Source organism: Nicotiana attenuata, unplaced genomic scaffold (genome assembly GCF_001879085.1).
Source record: "Nicotiana attenuata strain UT unplaced genomic scaffold, NIATTr2, whole genome shotgun sequence".
In the NCBI taxonomy this organism is placed as follows: domain Eukaryota; kingdom Viridiplantae; phylum Streptophyta; class Magnoliopsida; order Solanales; family Solanaceae; genus Nicotiana; species Nicotiana attenuata.
This window is the reverse complement of record NW_017670998.1, coordinates 278,532-302,938: the sequence shown is the minus strand read 5'-3', so window position 1 is coordinate 302,938 and position 24,407 is coordinate 278,532. Positions and strand designations below refer to the sequence as shown.

At 39.3% G+C, this 24,407-nt stretch overlaps 1 pseudogene; it reads left to right on the top strand.

Moving 5' to 3' along the window:
• LOC109205124 overlaps nucleotides 1-23,144 on the top strand; it is a 35,679-nt pseudogene extending 12,535 nt beyond the window's left edge.
• Nucleotides 23,145-24,407: the final 1,263 nt, after the last annotated feature.

The window sequence follows — 24,407 nt, the reverse complement described above, 5'->3', positions numbered from 1 at the left end:
GGGATCGGGTTGCACGCCACAACATGTTTTATTGATTCATGCCATGATTTGGCTTATTATAGCACTTGGGCTGGAGTTTCCCCTTCGGAGTTCGCACACCCACAGTGAGTGCATGTACCTACTGAGTGTGAGTGTCGAGTGCCGAGCAATTGAGAGGATTGGGTGACTGTGAGGATCGAGTGACTGTGAGGAATGAGTGACTGTGAAGATGGAGTGAATGAGAGGACTAAGTGATTGATACTCTGAGAGTATACATATGATTTCATCACTATTTTTGTATTTCAGTTGGTATACTTAACTGACATGTAGATATCGAGACATATCATTTTCATATTTTAGTTGTACTAACATATCTTAGTTATTTGAGCTTTACGGTTAAAGTTGAAAGCATGCCTACATTTCTATACTGTATTTTTCGTAGTTGAACTGTATTTGTGAGGGTCGTCGTTGCTTTCAGCCTAAAGGCTAGACTTGTTACTTATTGAGTTGGTTGTACTCTCACGCTACACCCTACTTCGTGTGCAGATCCAGGTGCTTCTGGGTACGGAGGTTGCTGACGTGGGAGCTATTGTTCAGTTTCGGGGTTATCGAGGTAGCTGCCTTGGCGTCCGCAGACCTTGACTCTCCTTCCCCTATCTTTCAGTTTTATTTACTCAATTATATTTTCTAGACAGTGTATCAGTCTATGTCATTATATAGATGCTCATGTACTCCGTGACACCGGGGTTTTGGGATATTCTGTATTGGGTTGTGACATTTTTCATCCAGTTTTATGAGATTTTTACTTATTTAAAACCTGTTTTTAGTATATTCTTAATCTGAAGGTATTGGAATGTATGAGTTGTCGGCTTGCCTAGTATCATGATTGGTGCCATCACGACAGGTTGAGTTTGGGTCGTAGAGCCATAGGGCGTCATTTTCTCTATGGAATATGTCAAATCATACACTCCATCCATTTAAAAAAGATTGTCTTAGTTCGATTAGGCAAAATTATTAATAAAGAAGAGAAGACTTTTGAGATATGTGGTCCTAAATAAGCCATAACATTTGTGTGGCTGTAAAACTTTTGAAACTTGTCGTTTGAAACTTGTCACGGCATTTGTGTGACTATAAATACTTCTTATTAAGGAAATAGAGAAAGGTACCAATCTTTTGAAACAGACTAATAAGGAAACAATATCGATCTTTAAATAGAGGGTGTATTGGTTACAATATTTACTTAATCATGAACAATTGGGACTAGGGGCGGCAAATAAGTGGGTCGGGTCGGATATGGGCAGGTCAAAAATGAGTAATATAAAAGCGGATAAATTATTCGACCCGACTTATATTTAATACGGATAAAAAATAGATTAACCGATGGATAATATGGATATCCATATTATCTATCACTTCTTGAATATGATCACTTTTGGGAGAATTCTTAGTCTCTCAAACTTGAGGAACACCCAATTTGAGGCTGTACAAATGTAAAAATTAAACCCATTAGTTATCCATTATTTATCCATTTTCTGAGTGGCTAATATAATTCCTATCCATATTTTACCCGTTTTTAAAAAGTTTATTATCCAACCCATTTTTTAATAGATAATATGGGTGGATAACTCTTTTCTTTTATCTATTTTGCCACTACTAGTTGGGAGGACCATTGTACCAAGTGCAATTAGGACGAAGAGATGCAAGAACTGCAAATTTCCAAGGAGCATTAAACCTGTTAACTATAAGTTTCAAGGATGAAAAATAATATATCACACTTGGTGCAAGATCACAAGGAATCACTTAAAGGGTTCAAGAAGCAATACCAGTTAGGAATAGATTAAGGAAATAATCTATTAACGGGGAAAAGAATTAATCATTAGCGACGGAAAAGAAAGAAGCAGCAGAGATCCAAAAGAACAATCAATCAATGATTGACGGAAGCTATTACTGGAAGGAACGAAGATCTAGAAGAAGAATCAATCAGTGATTGACAGAAGCTATTACTGGAAGGTCCCAAATCAAAGGGAACGAGATCTCAAAAGGATGCACTAAAGATCAATGAATCTAGAAATCAAGGGATCCAGCGGATATGCCTCAAGTAACAAAAAGATATGCCTAGCGGATGGAAAGCTCGTCAAGACCATAAATCAAGGAAGATCAACGGAAACTTGACTTTATTCTCGGAAAGAATTAATCTATTATTCCTTTAAATGATCAACTCCCTTGGGTTTGCAATCTCTCAAGATTAACGTCATTCAAGAGTCAAGAAGGCCTCATGGAATGTATATATACATTTGTACCGGACTTGAAGAGAATATACTTTGAACAAACCATTTTCACTCCTTTTGTTCTACTCTAAACAAGCATTGTAGCTCTTATAGATATGTAATTAGTGAGAGAAGAAAAAGAGATAAACACTGTTGAGGCATTGTATCAAGAAGAGAAAAAATACATAGAGATTGAGCTTTTGGTGTAAAGCTACATCAACCATTCTGTACTCAAGAAACTTCGATCAATGAAAGAGAACACCCTTGCAACCCAAGGGGACTGGACTAGGATTCACATTGAATCGGAACCAGTATAAAACTCTGGTGTCTTTATTTCCTGCATTTTATTTCTGCATTTACAGATATCCTGCTCTTATTTCTAGTCGACTAATTGGCAAACTAGTCAACTACTTATAATAAGTTTTAAATAGGCAATTCACCCCTCCCCCCTCTTGTACTTTCAATTGGTATCAAAGCTAGTCTCACACTTTGTTCTTAACAACTTGTGAGAAAAGATCATGGCAAATCAAGTTATTGTTGGAGCACTCTTTCAAGAAGGAACATCGCTAGTTAGGCCACCATATTTCAATTGACATCACTTTTCTCACTGGAAAATGTGTATGGAAATATATGCAAAATCCTATGATATCAAAGTATGGCGAGTTATCAAAAAGGGGAACTATCCACTACCAGTGACTGCTCAACCACCTACTGATCCAGAAGATATAGATGAGTATACAGACGAGCAAATGGCAGTTGTTCAAGTCAATGCTAAAGCACGAAACTTACTCTATAATGCTATTAGTGGAGAGGAATATGAGAAAATTTCAAGTTGTGATACAACCAAAGAAATGTGGGATAAACTGGAAGTTACTTATGAAAGAACCAGCAAAGTGAAAGAAACTCACATCAACATGTTAGTTCATGACTATGAACACTTCCAGATGAAAGAATGAGAATTCATTGAAGAAATGTTTGCAAGATTCAACAAAATCATTAGCGATCTAAAAGCTTTTGGTAAACCATACGCAAGTGGTGATCAAATTCGGAAAATTTTGAGGAGCCTACCTACCACTTAGCAGACAAAAGTAGTTACACTCGAATCACAAGATCTAAGTAAAATTTCATATGATGAGCTTCAAGGAGATCTTATAGCATTCGAGAAAACTCACCTCAAGAAAACAAGCCAGGAGAAAAAGAAAAAATAGTCGCCTTCAAAGCTACAACTGAAAGGACAGAACATGATATTGATGGCGACCCTGAAGCTCTTGAGGAAGAGATTGCCATGGTATCAAGGAACATGGATGGTTTAATGAGAAGATACAAAAATACAAGAAGAGATAGGATGCCACCCATGCAAACCAGGAAATATAATGAGCAAGACAAGAATGATGGAAAGTGTTATGAGTGTGGAAGATATGGGCATGTTCAAGCTGAATGCCTAGATCTTAAAAGAAAGGTTTCTAGAGGATTCAATAAAAATAAATCTTTTGGAAGCTGGAGTGATGAAGACATTTCGAAACACGAGGATATAGCAAATCTATGCTTCATGACAATTCTGGAAAATGACATGAACAAACTCTCTTTTGAACACGAGGAGATGGAAAATCTGTTGGACCGATGAAGATGCATCAGACGACGAATGCAAAGATGATAATGAAAATTGTTTCATGGCACGAGGTGAAACAAGCGAGGTAAGATCTTATAATTGTGATATATGTAATGAATTGCAGGATATTCTTGACCTTACTCTAAAAGAGTCTCAAAAAATGATATGAACTAAGGAGACTCAATAGGGAAAAGAAAGACTGGGAAATCAAGCTTGAAGTATGTGAAATTGAAAAGGAGGTACTTCAAGATGAAGTTCAGGAATTGCAAATGCAACTTAATGGCATGCGCAAGTCCACCAGTCACAGTTATGTCATGCCTAACCAGGTGACTTACAAGTCAACTGGAAAAGGACCAGCTAGAACTGAGTCCATAAGTACTAACAGGAGTGGAAGATCAAAAAATGGATCAGCCCCTATGTGTCACTACTGTAATAAAATTGGACATAAATATTCTTTTTGTCAATTTCGTAAATGTAATGTTTCGGGATAGATTTGGAAATCCAAAAACAGCCCTGATCTTATTAGAACTAACCAACTAGGACCCAAGCAAGCTTGGGTACCTAAAAGAAAGTGATAATTCTATTTTGTAGAAACATCACTGGAAGAGCAGCAAAGGAAAATGGTACTTAGATAGTGCGTGTTCCAGTCACATGATATGTGAAAAAAACCCTGTTCAAGGAAGTTACAAAGATAATGGAGGAAGTGTCAAATTTAGGGATGACTCAAAAGGAAAGATAGTGCATGGACACAGTTCCATTCAACAACAATTGTGATATTACTGAAGTGTATCTTGTAGATGGACTCAACTACAATCTCCTGAGTATAAGCTTGCTGTGTGATTTAGGATATGAAGTTAAATTCAATAAAACAGGCTGTGACATTGAAGATGAGACAGGTAAAAGAATCCTCCCAGAAAAAAGTAAATGTTTCATCCACAACAATGGTAAGGATAATCTTGGAAAATTTGAACCAAGAAGTGATGAATGTATTTTTCTAGGTTATTCCATTAATAGTAGATATTTTAGAGTTGATAATAAATGCACTTTATCTGTAGAAGAATCAGTACATGTAAAATTCGATGAAAATAACACTACAACCGAGAAAGGTATTATTGCAGGTGATGAAGATATCAGTCAAGAAACACCACAGTCAAGCAAACCTCAAAAGTCGACTGATAGGCTAGACAGTGTCACAGAGTCAACTAATGAACCTGGCAACAGTCAACTAGAATCACAGAAGGAGTCAACTACTCATACGAGTGCAACACGCCCAAATGAGTGGAGAAGTGAACTAGCATATCCTTAAAAGTTTATCATAGGAGATTCAAGTGAAGGAATGAAAAACAGGGGAGCTCTCAAGAAAAAGTCAAATGTACCACTGATTTCCCAGATTGAACCAAAGAAGGTTGATGAAGCCCTAAAAGACTCTAGCTGGGTACAAGCAATGCTGGAAGAACTGGATCAATTTGACAAAAACCAAGTTTGGAAAGTGCTGCCTAAGCCTACAGATGCTACTGTAATTGGAACAAAATGGTTTTTTAGAAATAAGCTCAATAAAGAAGGAAAGGTTGTGAGAAACAAAGCCAGACTAGTAGCTCAAGGGTACTCACATCAGGAAGGAGTCGGCCACGATGAAACCATTGCACCAGTAGCTCGACTAGATTCAATACGAATTCTTCTTGCATACGCATCCTTCAAAAGATTTACATTTTTCTAGATGGTTGTCAAAAGTGCCTTCTTAAATGGCTTTATTGATGAGGAGGTATATGTAAAACAACCTCCTCGTTTTGAAGGTTCAAAATTCCCTTACCATGTGTATACATTGACAAAAGCTCTATATGGACTTAAACAAGCTCCACGAGCTTGGTACGAAAGAATTAGCTCATTTCTACTTGATCACAGGTTTATAAGAGGTAAAGTAGATACTACACTGTTTATTAAAAAATCATAGGAAGGTAATCTTATTATTCATGTTTACGTTGATGATATTATCTTTGGTAGTGATAACCCTCTTTTGTGAAAGGAACTCGCTAATCTTATGCAAAGTGAGTTTGAAATGAGCATGATGGGAGAGTTCACATTTTTCCTTGGACTTCAAATTCAACAATCTGAAGAAGGAATGTTTGTGTGCCAAGCGAAATATATAAATGAGCCAATACAGAAGTTCGGTATGAGCAGTGCTAAAGCAATTGGTAGACCAATGAGCCCATCAACAAGTCTTGACAAAGATGAATAGGGAAATCCTGTTGACGAAACCAAATATCGTGGAATGATTGGCTCTTTGCTTTACCTAACTGCCAGTCGACCAGATATTATATTTAGTGTATGTAAATGCGCCAGGTTTCAGTCAGCTCCTAAGGAGTCACATATGACTGTAGTAACAAGAATAATTCGTTATCTCATCGGAACTATTTCTTACGGACTACGGTATCCACGTTCTAATAGTTTTAAGTTGGAAGGTTTTTCAGATGCTGATCTTGCAGGTGATAAGGAAGACAAAAAAAGCACTAGGGGGACATGTCAATTACTAGGAAATGCATTAATATCATGGAACAGTAAAAAACAAGGATCAGTTGCACTATCCACAATAGAGGCAGAATATATCGTCATTGGACAATATTGTGCACAGTTACTATGGATGTCTCATCAACTGGGTGACTATGAACTATTTTAAACCTATTAAAATATTTTGTGATAACTCTAGTGTTATATGTCTTTCAAAGAATCTTGTGTATAATTACAGGGCTAAGAATTAGGGGTGTTCATGGTTCGGTTTGGATCGGTTTTTCCCTAAAAAGAAACCAAACCAAGTAAGTCGATTTTTCAAATATTAGAACCAAACCAAACCAACTAAGTCGGTTTTTTCTCGATCGGTTTATGTCGGATTTTGTCGGTTTTTCGGTTATTTGTCAGTTTTTTCTTAAATATAAAACATACACTACCAAACACATATTCCGGCGATCACATTTTCAACATAATACTATCAAATCAACTGCCCTTTGAGAAATCTATTATTTACCAAGATATATTGATGATAATTGAGTCAAATAGTGATGAATAATTTAAGAAATCAATTAAAAATATATTATTTTTAATACGAAATGGATTCTTATACTTAACAAAAGAAAACTACCAATCAAACTAGAATGTAAAGGTAAAGAACTATACTAAAAGTGCAAACTATTAACATTTACCATAAAACTTTTGAAACTTTGTATAAAAATATACATATACGTATATATATAAAAATATAAATAATATAATATATATATATAATATATATATATATATATATATATATATATATATATATATATATATATATACTAAATTTGAAATAGCTACTTCTATAGTCAGTTTGGTTCGGGTTTTTTCGGTTTTTTTCTGATTAAAACCAAAATCAAACCAAATTTGATCGGTTTTTAAAATTCTAAAAACCAAAACCAAACCAAACCAAAAAGTATCGATTTTTTTGGTCGGTTCGGTTTGGTTTTCGGTTTTTCGGGTTTTTATGAACACCCCTACTAAGAATATAGACATCAAACATCATTTCATTAGAGATCATGTCCTCAAGGGAGATACAGAATTATCATTTGTTGGCACCACTGATCAATTAGCAGATATTTTCACTAAGCCTTTACTTGAAGATAGATTTTGCTCCCTAAGAGAACTACTTGGTATTATTTCTCTTGATCATAAAGATTAGGACCTATATGTTAATTTTAGTTCTTATATGCCTAATGTTTTTAATTTTGTTTGTTTGTGTAAGTAAGCATTAATTTAGCACCTCCGATTTCCCTCTCTTTTCCCACCAGTTGCAGCTTTCAAGAAAGGAAAATTAATCATCATGACCCTTCACTGACACCCTTTCCTTTCCTACACTCAACCGTCAAAATCCCGTCCTTTTAATTCTCCGAACCACTCTTCTCTGTCTTCATTGTTCCTGTCGCTCATAAACCCTCCTCAAAAATCCTTCGAACTTTTTCTCAAAAGTTTCCATGGCTAAACACTCAAAGAATCCGTCTGCCTCCACTAGGAAAAGTACTCGTTCCAAGGGAAAACCCTCTTCTCAGCCCCCAGAACCAGCAGACCTATGGTCCGAGCACTCTGACGGGTTCGCCTCTTCTCAGGAAGAACTATCAGACCACTCTCACCAAGTAGGAGAAAAAGTTCTAGGAAAACGGCCGATGGAAGACTGATAAGTGGGGATTTTGACTACTTATTAGTGCCTTTTAGCTTTTGTTTTAGTCCAAAAGTATTTAATTGTATTTCCGAAAACTGATGAAATATGCTTAATTGCAGGATTATTGGAACATGAACCACTAAAATGAAATCCAACTCAAGAAGGAGTGATCTGAACTCAAGGACAAAATCAGGCACAAAAGCTCAATTGCGGACCGCAGATTTCCATTTGCGGCTGCAGAATGTGAAGGAAAATATATCAGAGTCCTAGTGCAATGTGCAGTCGCAGAAGCTAACCAAGAGCAGAAGTTTAGAGAGTTATCATTTCAGGATTAAAGGAAATGCGGACCGCACAATTATTATGCGGCCGCAAAAGTCAGCTACACGGCCGCACTCAGAAATGTGCGGTCCATAGAAGAGCCCTACGCTGCCGCACCAAGAAATATGCGGACCGCAAAATGTGAGAGATGCGGCCGCATTTTAGAATTGTGCGGGCGCAGATTCAACTCCTGCCAAAAATGAAGCAAATTGCGGACTGCACATGGAATTGTGCTGCCGCAGAACCTCCGAAAGGGTATTTTTGTCCGAAAATTCCAGCTTTGTATAAATAGAATAGTTTCACGAAATTAGGTCAAGTTTTGAACATTCAAAGTGCTGTAGCAATTTCCTCTTGCTTCTTTAGGCAACTTTAGCTTATTTTGGTGATTCAACATTTGAATTTTATATTTTAAGCTTTCAATATGAGTTTTATTATCTTTTCTTCCTTGTTTTCTTCTATACTCATTATGAGTAGCTACATTCTCACTAGGGTTGTGATCCAACCCTAGAGTGTAAACCTAATGGATGTTTGATTTATGGCTTGTTTAAGGTTAGGTGTTTATTATTTAGCCTTGTTCTTGCTTTTTATTGTAGAATTAATGGCTGCAAACATTAGTTCATGCCTATTTGACTTAGTCTCTTATGAGAAAGAGAGACTTAGTCTAGGTAAACTTGGCTAACAAGAAATTGGGACAAAATTACGAGATTGATAGTCCAAATTAAAGGGTTGAACCTAGAGATAGTAAAACTCGACTTGAGCATTTTATACAATATTTTGTTCAATACCCATTTGGACTTGAGAAAGCCAAATTGGGCAAAATCAGTCTCTTACCGAGAGGTATTGAGTGGGTACTTGAGTGTTGATAGCTATAATAGACCCCGACCAACAAAACAAGCTTTAAAGTTTACAACCCGTTAGGCAAACACCTAGGTGAAGGTCACAGTCCTAGGACTTTTACATTATTTGAAAACAACAACAAAAACAATTTCTTAGTTTCAATTATTTATCTTGCAATCTTAGTTTAAACTAGACCTAGAATCAACCAATTTTGTGGAAGTGTAATTTAAGATAGTTCAAGCTCATTCACCATAATATATACCTCTAAATCCCATTCTTACAGCTCCCTATGAAATTCGACCCCGGCTCTCTGTTGGGATTACTATTGCATCGACCGTTTCATAACCTCAAATAGAGGTGTGACTTGAATGAGATCAGTTTTTGGCGCCGTTGGCGGGAGCTGAAAACGGATTTAGCTATATATTTTGTTTTGTGTGTGAATTGTCTTATTTTCCTTCCGTGTTACTAATATTTTTTGTGAAACAATTGTAGGTGCAACAATGGCTCTCAACAAAAATGATCCACTCGGAAACATGCCTATGGGGGATGTGGACGTTGAGGAAGACCAAGTTGAAAAGGTTCCTCTTGAACGTCAAGCAAATAGACGAGGCCGACCACCTCAAGATAATGTCCCAGTTCCACCCCCACCTCCACCAAGAGCGACTCCTCACCGGGTGTTGCCGAATGAAGGATATGCGCCATAGTCCTGCCCCGTATTAGGGCGAGAAACTTTCAAATCATGAATGTAATGCTCACATTCCTAGAGCAGCGGGGATTCTTCATTAGGGCTCCGAGTCAAAACGCATACAAACACTTGAAGGGGTTTGTGGACACTTGTTGCGGGAGTAAACAGACCAACGTCTCCGAGGATGCTTTAAGGTTGAGTCTATTTCCTTTCTCTCTATGGGGGAAAGCCTTGGATTGGTTAGAGATATTGCCAAACCATTCCATCCATAGATGGGATGAATTGGCGTAGAAATTTATTTCCAAGTTTCTCCCGGGCATATGGCTACTCTTAGAGACGAGATTCTAGCATTCAAACAAGAGCCAATGAGCCGTTGCATGAAATATGGGAGAGGTACCGCACTATGGGGAAAGAGTTCCCAAACAATGACATGAGGGAGGCTATGATTCAACAAACTTTCTGTAGGGGGATCAATACTACCAATAAATGCACGGTCAACCAACTTGCCGGTAGAAATTTCATGACAACGCCGTATGCGGAAGCTTGTGAGATTTTAGATGAAATGGTAGATACTTCATCGGCATGGCAAAGTAGAGCAAATGTTCCTCAAGGTGATCCAAATGTGATTCACCTACATAAAGAATTGCGCGATCATGGGCAAGCCATTGCCGAGTTGACCACTACAATGAATCAATTAGCCAAGGCTTAACTTCAATAAGTACAAAGTCTTAAGCAAGTCAATGAAACGAAGGGAGTTAGTATGAGGGTAAACAAGAGAAGGCAAAAGGGTCAACAAGTGCAAAACCGTTGGAGAATTATGTGCAATAAAATAGCAGGTTTGATCAAGATGAATCTTACAATGAATAAGAGGAAGAAGTGCAATACGTGAACATCTTTCAAGGTCAAAGAAAAAACACTCAAGGCACGAATCAACAACAATGGCGACCTCAAGGTAATCAAGGTGGTTGGACTTCTAACAACAAAGGTAATTGGAGTGGTGGCAACAATCAAGGGAATTGCAACAATAATAATAATCAAAGAAATTGGAGTGGTGGAAATAACCAATGCTATTGGGTTGGCAATAACCAAGGGGGGTGGAACAACAATCAAGGCAATCGGGGGTCGGGTTTTCAAAGGCCCCCGATGTATCAACAATCGAACAACCCACCTCCTTATCCTTCCCATAGGCAAAGTTCTTCCAATAATGAGATGGGACGAATTGAGAATATGTTCAAACAAATGATGGAGAAGAATGCCGACTCTAATGCCCAACTAGCCTCACACAACACATCAATTCGAAATTTGGAAGTTCAATTAGGGCAAACCTCTCAAGTTTTAAACACTCGTCCCAAGGGGGCACTACCAAGTGACATGGTGGTGAACCCAAAGGGTGGGAACAACACGGGACATGCCATGGCTGTTAGTACAAGGAGTGTAAAAGGTGGAGATGCATCCACCTCAAGACAAAGGAAACATTTGGATGATGAACATGTGGTACAGGAAGATGAGATCCCGAACAATGTGGTGCAAGCAAATGATGAAGCACGGAATGATATTTATGACAATGTGGAGGATAATTAAGAGGAAGTGAACCCGTCTAGGGAGCACATTGTTGACATACCGGAACCAATAGTGCAAAAGGCTAAGGCACAAATGCCTAGGCCTCCTCCTCCATATCCTCAAAGGCTTGCCACAAAGTTACAAAGAATGGAATTGAAGTCGACAAGGCAAAGATAGAGGTGATTTCTAAACTTCCACCTCCAACTTTAGTGAAAGGCGTGCGGAGTTTCTTAGGCCATGCGAGATTTTACCGTCGTTTCATCAAGGACTTCTCTAAAGTGGTAGACCCGTTGTGCAAGATTTTGGAGAAAGATGCCAAGTATCAATTTCATTGATGATTGCATGAGAGCCTTTGAGTTGCTAAAGCTCAAGTTGACTACTACTCCCATCATCACCGCTCCAAATTGGAGTGTTCCTTTTAAGCTCATATGCGATGCAAGTGATGTAGTGGTAGAGGCTGTTTTGGGGCAACGCCTTAACAAAATCTTTCATCCGGTCTACTGTGCAAGAAAGACCATGCATAGTGTCCAAGTCAACTACACCGTTACAGAGAAAGATCTTTTTGACATTGTGTTTGCTATTGAGAAGTTTCTTCCGTACTTGATGGGTGCAAAAGTGACTGTTCATACGGATCATGCGGCACTTCGCTACCTTATGAGCAATAAAGATTCCAAAGCCCGGTTGATGAGATGGGTACTTCTGTTTCAAGAGTTTGATATTGACATCCAAGATCGAAAAGGAAGTGAAAACCAAGTGGCAGACCACTTGTCTCGTTTGGAGGAGGAGGGGAGGCTGCATGATAGCCTTGAAATCAATGATTCCTTCCTCGATGAGCAACTCTTGGCTATTTCAATGAAAGAGGTGCCTTGGTTTGCGGATCTAGCAAATTATCTTGTGAGTGGTATCATTCCGGTTGAGTTCTCTTCAAACCAAAGGAAGAAGCTCAAATGGGATTGTCAAGACTATTATTGGGATGAACCGTACCTTTTCCGAATTTGTACGGATGGAGTGATTAGAAGATGCGTACCGGAGGAGGAACAAAGTGAAATGTTTGGGGCTTGTCATTCTTCGCCGTATGGTGGTCACCATGGTGGAGCAAGAACGACGGCCAAAGTGTTAAGTTGTGGTTTCTATTGGCCCACTCTCTACAAGGATGCAAGTGATCTTGTCAAGCGTTGTGATGAATGTCAAAGCGCCGGTGAAATCTCAAAGAAAAATGAAATACCCATCACCACCATTTTGGATATTGACATTTTCGATGTGTGGGGTATTGACTTCATGGGTCCTTTTGTGAGTTCTTGTGACAACACCTACATCTTGGTCGTAGTTGAAAATGTGTCCAAATGGGTTGAGGCAGTTGCTTTACCCAACAATGAAGCGAGAAGTGTTCTGGCGGTTTTGAAGAAGAACATTTTTACAGGATTTGGTACTCCAAGGGCTATCATAAGTGATGGGGGATCATATTTTTGCAACAAAGCTTTCGATACCTTACTCACCAAGTATGTTGTCACTCATAAAGTCACGAACCCCTATCATCCTCAAGCAAGCGGTCAAGTGGAAGTCTCCAACCGGGAGATAAAGAGTATTTTGTCCAACACAGTGAATGCTAACCAGACGGATTGGTCCAAGAAAACCGATGATGCTTTATGGGCTTATAGGACGGCTTATAAAACACCGATCAGAATGTCTCCATACCGGTTGGTGTTCGGAAAAGCTTGTCATCTTCCGGTGGAACTTGAGCACAAAGCCATGTGGGCTTTAAAGAAGTTGAATCTTGAGTGGGATGTTGCCGCCAACTTAAGGGTTGCACAATTGAATGTGTTGGATGAGTTCCGGTATCATGCATACACATGTTCATCCTTATACAAGGAGAAGATGAAGTACCTCCATGACAGTACATTCGGAAAAAAGAGTTTAAAGAAGGTGATCTTGTGTTGTTGTTCAATTCTTGGTTACATATGTTTTTGGAAAAGTTGAAGTCTAAATGGAACGGCCCGTTTGAGGTTGTGGGTTTGACACCCTTTAGTACATTGGACTTGAAAAATAAAAATGATGAGATGTTTCGAGTCAATGGTCACCGGGTGAAGCATTATCTGGGAAAAGTTGATGATGGCCACGTCGTGGTGGAAAATCATTTCAAGTGAGGGTAATCTGCATCGTGCCGCGACGTTAAATCAGGCACTTCTTGGGTGGCAACCCATGTTTCTTTTTTGTTTTCTTTTTCTTTTTCTACTTCGTTAGATAGGTCTTGTTTTGTGCTAATTGGTTTTGATATGTGTTGTAGGAATGAGTGTGCTTTACAAGGACGGTGCTCAGAAAAATTGGTTAAGTATGGAAAAAGTGCAGACCGCACCTTTATTGCGAGGATCGCACAATTTGGAATGCCACATCAGAAGTGATCTGCGGCCGCACAACAGGAAATCAAAAGTTGCACACTGTCTGAAATTTTCCCGCCAGAGAAATGACCAAAGTGCGGCCGCACAAGGAAATGTGCGGTCCGCACCAAAATCTGCGGCCGCACTAAAAAATGTGCGGACCGCAGATCATCTAAGGGTAATTGCACATTAGGTATCAGAGTGCAGACTGCACATGGAATTGTGCGGCCGCACTCATCTCTTGAACCCTTGCCCAACCCGTTAAGTATAAAGAGTGGCATTCACTCTATTGTTGGAACTTTACGACCCTAAGAAATTAAAACAAAGGAAAACACACTGCACTCAACTGATTCACTCACCTGACACTTAGTTCATCATCTTTGATCCGTCCTTAACACCAATTCAACACTGGTATGTTCAATTCATCTTTAAATTTTTTCAATTTTCTTAATTTTGTTCATAGTTAGTTAAGTTATTGTAAGATCATTTGTCAAATTCATAACCATGTGGGCTATAATTTGTGTTGGGTAAAGTCCTATTTGCTATATGGGGGATGGGTGTTTGGTTGGTGGTGTTTAATTGCTACTACCATGTTAAATTTGTGTGAAAAATTAGAAACCATAAGTTTACTTCCCTGATTGATTTTGAATTGTGCGGCCGCACAAGGAATTGTGCGGTTCGCAGATCGTTAGTTTAGGGCACTTAGTGTAACTTGATTGTGTGGACTGCACTTGAAACTGTGTGGTTCACAGAAATTGAACCGCGACCATAGAAAAGTGTGTGTCTCTGCAGATCGAGCAATTCTTTGTCTTTAGAGAGTTATGATTTTTGAGATTTCATTATGCGGCCGCACCCAAAATTGTGCGGACTGCACTCTAGAAGTGCGGTTGTACTCAAAATTGTGCGGTCCGCAGAATCATCACTGCAGTCGCACTTTCAAATTGTGTGGTCCGCACAAACCCATCTGCGGCCACACTCAAAAATGTGCGGACTGCACTTCCCTACCCTGCACAGGGTTTTTGTTCTGCAACTGTCTGCTATTGTGCACTTGAACTATAACCGACTTCTGTTGTTGTTTATTGCAGAAAATGGTTAGATCTCGAAGGCGTGGTGATACTTCAAAGGGGAGGGATGGACCCTACCGAGGCCTAGGCAAGAGTACCCTACAATTCTCCGTGCAAAGAGTTATAGCCAAAAAAGGTGACAACCGGGAGAGCTCCAGAGCCTGCTGAGTCTAGTTTATATGTCCCGTCTAGGGAAGCATCGGAGGGCGACCTTGTGCAAGAGCAGCCTGATGCTCAATCACAGCCAAGGCAGCTTCATGGGAGATTTCAGCTACGAGATGAGCCTTCCATCTCAGCAAGCACTTCCGAGGGTTCAAAAGATGATAGTCAGGGTTTAGAGCCCTCATCTACTCATGCCCCCAACGCACCAGTTACAGTTGATTATGACGATATTCCGGATGATGGTCGAGGGGGTGATACCAGAGTTGCCGGCCTTGAGAGGTCAAAGAAAAAAGATGTTTGGGAAGATAGGTTTGTGAGCCTAAATGCATTGAACAGATTCCGAGAGGTGGCCTCAGTGATTGCTCACACTTGAGCGTCAGTTTCTATTGAAAGACTTGGATAGGTACAACCCAAATGTGTCAAGACAGTTCTAGGAGAAAAAAGGGTGGACATGGTTCACTCAAAGTGTGGTGGATGCCAAGGAGCACTTGGTCTCTGAATTTTACGCCAATGTGGCGCAGGTAAAGAAGGGGACCAAGGTGAGAAACATGAAAATGAGGCTCGATCAAAGCACCCTAAACAAATATTTGGGGCTTGAGGATGTGGATCCGGTACAATATTTGGAGAAGTTCACACTGGGTGATGTAGCTCGCCCTTGGCCAGCTGAGATTTTGGCAGCTCCAAGACTACCACCACCATGGATCACAGCAGGGGTTCCTATTCAGCGACACACCCTAAACTTTGAAGCAAAAGGATGGCAGACCTTTGTGTGCAGTCGACTAGACCCGTGCCAGAATGAAAACAATCTCCCGATCCCGATGGCAGTTGAGTGGCTTCCATCATGGCCGGGTATCCAATAAATGTGGGTGCTATTATGTCGGCCAACTTGTCTCTGGTTGGTAGGCAGGGTGACAACTCCTACCAGTATCCCAACACTATAACAGAGTATCTTACGGATGCAGGGGTGGAGTCTAAGATTTTTGACACAAAGGTTCGGGCAAAGAAGCCCTTCACATGGTACTCTCTGGAAGACCCAAGGAATCCGAAGAACAAGGGTAAGTCGACTACTACCGTAGGTCAGTCTGATGACCCGTCGGTGGTAGTTGCAGATTCAGCAGCCATGCCTTCCACAGCAGCCGGGCCTTCCACCGATATAGCTGCCATGCCTCCACCTCCATCTTCTAGGCTGTCAGCATCGGTTCCCTCCATTTATACTTTGAGGCCGGTGCCTATGCCTGCTTATCCCCTTTCTGCGCTGCGAGTCTCCCAAACACTAGCGAGCCTCAATAATTGGATACAGACAACTACTGCAAAGATGTATGACCTATTTAGTGTTGTTGCAGCACAGACATCTACCCCGCACCCCAGATTCCTCCGAAAGTGGAGGACACTTTGAAGAAGATTATGGAGAACCAGAAGACCATCATGGACACTTTTGTCGCACATAGGGGAGCAATTGAGGAGCTTGGAAAGAAAGTGAAGAAGATGAGAAAATCTCAAGCGCCCAAGAAGTCAGTGGACAGATTGAGGAGAGAGGTCACCAAGATAGCAACCGATGGGGACCTTCCATTTGATTTGCTGATGGAGACAGCTCCAATAGTACCATTAGACCCAGCGACACCATCAGCACCAGTGGCACCAACTGGCGAGTCTGAGGAGCCAGACCTAGCTGCCCACACTGCTGAGGCAGTGCGACAGATGTTCGCCAACCTAGCTACTCCCCGAGCAGAGGATGATGAGATCTAGTTGGAGGAGCTTGAGGGCGGTGACACTTCTATGGACACAGAGACCATATAGGGAGTCCTCTTTACTCATTCCCTACCTTATTTTTATTTTGTTAAGCATTGGGGACAATGCTTATTCTTATTCGGGAGGGGTGGGGTGGTAGAGTCGATTTGATTTGATATTTGACATGTGCCAGTAATAACTGATAACATTTTCTTTTTCTTTTCATTATGTACATATTCTTCTCCCTCTCTATTGATGTATATTCATTTATGCTTTCAGCAGTTTACTTTACAGCTTCTTTATTTTGTTTTCTTAGTAGTTAATGTTTACTCTAATAGCTTCTTATTTACTTTAATAACTTCGTTTTAATTTAGTAGTTCATTTCATGTTTAAGTGATCAATAAACCTTTGATTTTCTTGATGCCACGGTTCTTTCCAAAGGTGTTTTTTGTGTGAACCGGGTGACTCTTCCCAACAATGGATGGCATGACAACCTTCTTAAAGGATTGAGTCTGTTTTTGATGTTTAGGTAAGACTAGTAGTAATAATGAATAAAAAGACCTAATTGAGTCAGACTTGAAGAGTCAAACATGCTTCACTTGGTACCACCACTTAACTACGTGCTTATGATTAAAAACAAGTTCTTGGAAAGAAATAGTTAGTGATTTTCTCACTCTTGTGTTGACTTAAGCAATCATCGAGTGGCTTAGTCGAACCATTAGTGATTTTCAATCTTGAATATGGTTGTTGTGGGCCCTCGACTCAATCCTCTTTAGCAATCCAGCTGTGTGAGAGGTGAGATATTTTGTTGCAAGTCCAAGTACCCGTTCGAATGGTCTAGAACTTGCCCCGAATGTGTTTCTACGTGAAATTTTAAGTCTTTCTTGGCTTGAGAAGTGATTATAGGCTCTCCTTGACCCGTTCGAAGTTGTCCATGTCCACCAATGTTGTTATCCCTAGTCAACCCATTTGAGCCTAAAACTTTTCTCATTTGATAACTACGTTACAAGCCTTTACCCGTTTTGTAGTGACCCTCTCTTGGCACCCAAGCTTTCCTTAACACTCTTGAGAAACAATTGCTAAAACATAAGTTTGGGGGAGAGACGAGGAGGTTGAAAGTGGTATCAAGGCACAAAAAGAGAAAAGGAATGAAGAAAAAGAAAGAAAGAACAAAAGGAAAAATGCAATAAGAAAGTGAATAAGTTGAAGAGTTGAAGGGATTCGAAGAAAAGCAACGATGAAAAGCAAGAAGGAGAAAATGAATATCATGACCAAGAAAGAGTGATGTTAAGTCTCTATAGTTCCCCTAAGGAAAAAGAAAATGCCTCAAAGAGTCGGCAAAACATGAGCTAAAAAGAGAAAATGGAGTGCTTAAGGAAAGATGAACCCGTTCTATTACAATATATCCAACCTTAGTCCAAAAGCCTTCATTACATTCCGAAAAAGCCCTATGTGATTTCAAGCCGAATGAACATAGATTAATGGTGATTTACATGAGGAGCAAGCATATGGTACTTAGAGCCGTACTTGTGACATTCTTTTGAGAGAGATGAGCAAACTTTTCACAAATCTTTGAATTGAATGCTACATTCTTAAGTGAGATATGCTAACGGAGAGTAGACGAGGAGGAGTTTGGGATCTACAGTGATCTACATGAAAGAGAGAGCTTCCTTGATGATAAAATTCAACACTTGATGCTCAAGTGTCACATTAGAACTATTTATGCTTAAAAATTCAAATCATTGTCTTGTTGATAATTCATAAATGTTGGTCCCAATTGATGTGTGATTGATGCACCTTAGATTAGATGGAATAGCTCTTAACTTGTGGAGGTGGGAATTACCTTATTTGCTTGAGGACAAGAAAAAACTTAGGGGGAGTTGATAAGTGGAGATTTTGACTACTTATTAGCAACTTTTAGCTTTCGTTTTAGTCCAAACGTGTTCAATTGTATTCCCGTAAATTGATGAAATATGCTTAATTTTAGGAGTATTGGAAAATGAGCCACTAAGATGAAATCCAACTCAAGAAGGAGTGATCTGAACTCAATGACAAAATTAGGCACAAAAGCTCATGTGCGGACCGCAGATTTCCATCTACGGCCGTAGAATGTGAAGGAAAATATATTAGAGTCCTAGTGTAAAGTGCGGCCGCAGAAGCTAACAAAGAGCAGAAGTTCAGAGAGTTATCATTTCAGGATTAAAGGAAATGCGGACCGCACAATTATTGTGCGGCCGCAGAAGTCAGCTAGGCGGCCACACTCAGAAATGTGCGGTCCGCAGAAGAGGCCTACGCGACCACACCAAGAAATATGCGGACCGTAGAATGTGAGAGATCCGGCCGTATTTCAGAATTGTGCGGCCGCAGATTCAACTCAGGCCAAGAATAAATCGAAGTGCGGACCATACATGAAATTGTGCGGCCGCAGAACCTCCAAAAGGACATTTTTGTCCGAATATTCTAGCTTTATATAAATAAAATAGTTTCACGAAATTAGGTCAAGTTTTGAATATCCAAGTGCTAAGTTTTGAATATTCAAAGTGCTGTAGCTGTTTCTTCTTGCTTCTTTAGGCAACTTTAGCTTATTTTGGTGATTCAATATTGGATTTTTATATTTTAAGCTTTCAATATGAGTTTTATTATCTTTTCTTCCTTTCTTTCTTCTATACCCATTATGAGTAGCTAGATTCTCACTAGGGTTGTGACCTAACCCTAGAGTGTAAACCTAATGGGTGTTTGATTTATGGCTTGTTTAAGGTTGGGTGTTTATTATTTAGCCTTGTTCCTGCTTTTAATTGTAGAATTAATGGTTGCAAACATTTTTTCATGCCTATTTGACTTGGTCTCTTCTTGAGAAAAAGATAGTTAGTCTAGGAAAACTTGGCTAACAAGAAAGTGGGACAAAATCAAGAGATTGATAGTCCCAATTAAAGGGTTGAACCTTGAGATAGTAAAACCCGACTTGAGCATTTTATCAACTGTTTTGTTCAGTACCCATTTGGACTTGAGAAAGCCAAATTGGGCAAAATCACTCCCTTACCGAGAGGTATTGAGTGAGTACTTGAGTGTTGATAGCTATTATACACCCCGACAAACAAAATATGCTTTAAGTTTACAAACCGTTAGGCAAACACCTAGGTGAAGGTCATAGCCCTAGGCTTTTTACATTATTTGAAAACAACAACAAAAATAAGTTTCAGTTATTTATCTTGCAATCTTAGTTTAAACTAGACCTAGAATGAACCAATTTTGTGGAAGTGTAATTTAAGATAGTTCAAGCTCATTCACCCTAATATATACCTCTAAATCCCATTCATATAGCTCCTTGTGGAATTCGACCCCGGCTCTCTGTTGGGTATTACTATTGCACCGACCGTTTCACAACCTCAAATAGTGGTGTGACTTGGACAAGATCAAAGACCTCCATGAATCTCTTACCCCCAAGAAATCCAAAATAGACCTCTCAAGTTCTCTAGAATCCGACCTCAATTTCTGGGATACCCCAAATAGGGGTTTCTTTGTTGCTCTGAAAGACAAGCCTATTGCTTATGGCAGAGTAGTCGACCTTGATGATATGGAGGCCCTCAATTGTAAGTTAAATGATCTGTTTGTTTTTCAAGGATTGTTGAAATTTCTCTCTGTACCCCCTCCTAAGGTCTATGAAACTTTAGTGAGAATGTTTTATGCAAATCTTCGCTCTAGCAAGCCTGACAAGTTGGAATCCCTAGTTTAGGTAAACACATTGTCCTTGATTGTGCCATGTTTGACTCAATTTTTCAGTGTAACTGATCCGGTTTTCCTATGCTTTTCAAGAAAACTTGGCCTTCCTAACCAATTAGGTCCTACTGTTATTAGTTTTGAAACCCGAGTTCTGGCCCACATTGTTGCAACCAGTATCCTTCCTCGTACTGGATCATTCTCCACCTTCTCTCAACGAGATACCTTTCTTGTTTACTGTTTTGTGACCAAACTCAAGGTTAAACTTTCCTCTTGGGTCATAAATTTCGTGATTGAGAGTGCTAAGGATCCCACCAGTTTGCCCTATGGTATGGCTATCACTCACATTTTGGAAGCCCACAACATCTCTATCTCAGAATATCCTTTTGTCTCTGTTTCAAAACTCTACAATTCTAGAGTTTTTGCCAGTATGGGCTATGTGTGTGCGAAGGGTTCCTGGGTGATGAAACAGGAAGGTGAAGTCAAGAAAGTTCAACATGATCCCAAGACCAAAGCCCTTGTTTTCCATCATAGCTTAAGTGATCCTGATCTTGTTGAGAAAGTGACTACCATTGACAACAAGTTGACCATCATCAAGGACATTCTTGCTACAACTCAATCCACTGTTGGGAACATCCATCTAATCTCCAAGGAGACTGGGTCCGATGTTTTAAAGATGAGGGTTAGAATTCTTAAACTTGGAGAAAATGCAATCAAAGTGTTCAAGGAAGTACATGACATGATTGATGGGGTGACAGTTTTAGCCAATGCCATTTTTGAACGTCTGAAGGAGGTGATTTGGAACACTCTTACTTACTTTTTGCATCGCTAGTTATGGAAGTTTCAAATAATGTTTTTTTTTATGTTTTGCTATTTTGGACTGGATAACCAGTTGCTGGATACTGTTCTTTATTTTTGCTAAACTCTGCATGCCTATAATATTTTCTATAATGTCTATAATGTTTGCCTAGGATATAATTGCCTTTACACTATTTGCTTTAGTTACTATATATGTATATCCCCTCTTTGCTGATGTCAAAAAGGGGGAGAAAGAAGTGTACATTGTAGGAGTCGACTGAAGTATATTACAGTAGCACCCATTGAGGGGGAGTCGACTATAGGGAAGTCAACTGTTCATTTCATTTTGAGGGGGAGACGACTAACTATGCAGATGCAGATTCGACTAATGTTTGAGGGGGAGTCGACTATAGGGAAGTCAGTTGTTGTTTATATATATTCTTTTTGTCATCATCAAGAAGGGGAGATTATTAACTATAAGTTTCAATGATGAAATACAATATATAACACTTGGTGCAGGATCACAAGGAATCTATTAAAGGATTCAAGAAACAATACCACTCAAGAATAGATTAAGGAAATAATCTATTAACGGGGAAAAGAATCAATCATTAGCGATGGAAAATGAAGAAGCAGCGGAGATCCAGAAGAAGAATCAATCAATGATTAACGGAAACTATTACTGGAAGGAACGAAGATCCAAAAAAAGAATCAATCAGTGATTGACGGAAGCTATTAATGGAAGGTCCCAAATTAAAGGGAAACGAGATCTCAAAAGGATGCACTGAAAATCAATGAAGCCAGAAATCAAGGGATCCAGCGGATATGCCTCAAGTAACAAAAAGATATGCCTAGCGGATGGAAAGCTTGTCAAGGCCATAAATCAAGGAAGATCAACGGAAACTTGACTTTATTCTCGGAAAGAATCAATCTATGATTCCTTTCAAGGATCAACTCCCTTGGGTTTGCAATCTCTCAAGATTCACGTCATTCAAGAGTCAAGAAGGCCTCATGGAATGCATATATACATGTGTTCCGAACTAGAACATAATATAATTTTAACAAGCCATTTTCACTCCTTTTTTTCTACTCTAAACAAACATTGTAGCTCTTATAGATCTGCTGTGTAATTAGTAAGAGAAGAAAAAAAGAAAAACACTTGTGATGCATTGTATCAAGAAGAGAAAAGAGACTTAGAGATTAAGCTGTTGGTGTAAAGCTACATCAACCATTCTGTACTCAAGAAACTTCGATCAATGAAGGAGAACACCCTTGAAACCCAAGAGAACTGGATTGAGATTCACATTGAATCCGAACCAGTATAATATTCTGGTGTCTTTATTTCTTGCATTTTATTTCTGCATTTACTATCATCCTGCTCTTATTTCTAGTCGACTAATTGGTAAACTAGTCAACTACTTATAATAAGTTTTTAAATAGGCAATTCACCCCTCCCTTGTACTTCAAAACAAAATTCTAGTTCCATTCGACAATCTCAACACCCAAATAAGGAAATTCAGAGAAAAAGGCATGACAATCAGGGAAATAGTAGCGTTGGTTAGGGCATATACGTTAGGCTTCGTCAGGTGCACGACCCTATACGACAGCAACAATGCTAACCTAGTGAGATGAGCTACCTTAGGTTGTACTTGTCCCAACAATAATAATACCAACAAGGTACAATTAGATTCAACTCCCTGAGATTTCTACAAGGTTTATTTCGACGAATTGAATAGGGGACAAGGGCTACTTTTCTCCATAATGTGCTGATGGGAAATAGTACGACTGCTGCCATTGTTCGAAGCTATATATGCCATTCGAAAGTTAGGTCCGATGATCATCATGCATATATATGTAAATGAAATGTAAATAAATTAACTTACAAGGTCCACAACGTCACGGGCAACAATGGATAGAATATCTGCATAAGAGACAGCTGTGCCAGCGCATCAATCTTTGATCCTTTGTTTAGCTCGAATTATTACTAAAAACCCCACTTATTGAGCTTGCATTTGGTGGTGGTGAATTTCTTTCTCCTTGGGAATTTAGAAGAATACCCCATCACATCCCTAGCTAAATAATATAATTATACACACCATATATAAATTAATGTTAGATCAACAACATGTAGGATTAATATGCACCGTAAAAGAAGACTTTCTGTACATAAATGCTACTCCCTCCGTCCCATGATGTCCCATTTCATGTGACGCTATTCAACGATTGACTTGAGTGGTTTTGGTTTGGATGAATCGCAAAGGAATACATGCATGAACTAGGTCCATGGATAGTGTACACAGGTCATAGTTAGATTCAATTTAAAGTCATGCACGTGCAAGGGATAAGCATAAGTGGTTATTCCTGATATTCCTTGAACAAAAATGGTTGCACAATTGATAAGGAGCAGGACTCCTTACTTGAAAAGAACTTTATCCTAGATAAGGAAAGACTTATACATTAAAGTTAACTAGAACTCTTCCACCAAGGAAGAGTAAAGCATCAGGTTTCTAGTTAATCCTAATCCTACTAACTCTATATTTATCAGTTGTGTTCTCTTTTACAGGTGACACACACACACTGAAGTTAAGCAAGAGTTGAGAGCAAATTAACAAGGCATTTTACAAGCAATTCCTGTGCGATTCAAGAGTGCGACCCCAAAGCTACACGAACCAGATTGAAGAACTAGTTCTAGAAAGAGTTTTATGTGTCTTTCTTTATTTCTAGTTCAAAGTGTAGTAGGCATTTTGAGTTGTACCTTTCATCTTTCTAGAAGTAAATTGTACTAGGTACCTGAGTTGTATCATTTAAGTTAGAGTTAACTTGAAGTAGTCGCAACAGCCTGTGGCGTGTTGCTATAAGGGTTAGAGTTAATCCTTAGGTTTGTAAGAGGTTGTAAACTCGAGTTGTATCTTTCAAGTTAGAGTTAACTTGAAGTAGTTGCAACAACATGTGGCTGGTTGTTACAAGGGTTAGAGTTAATCCTTAGGTTTGCAAAAGGTTGTAAACTTTGTTGTTGGCTCAGAGTTGTAGTGAAGTATTTGGGAAAAAATTCTACTGGGTAGTAGGTCGTATTTTTTTCCATCTTTTTCGTCGGGTATTTTCCACGTAAAAATCCCTGTCTTCTT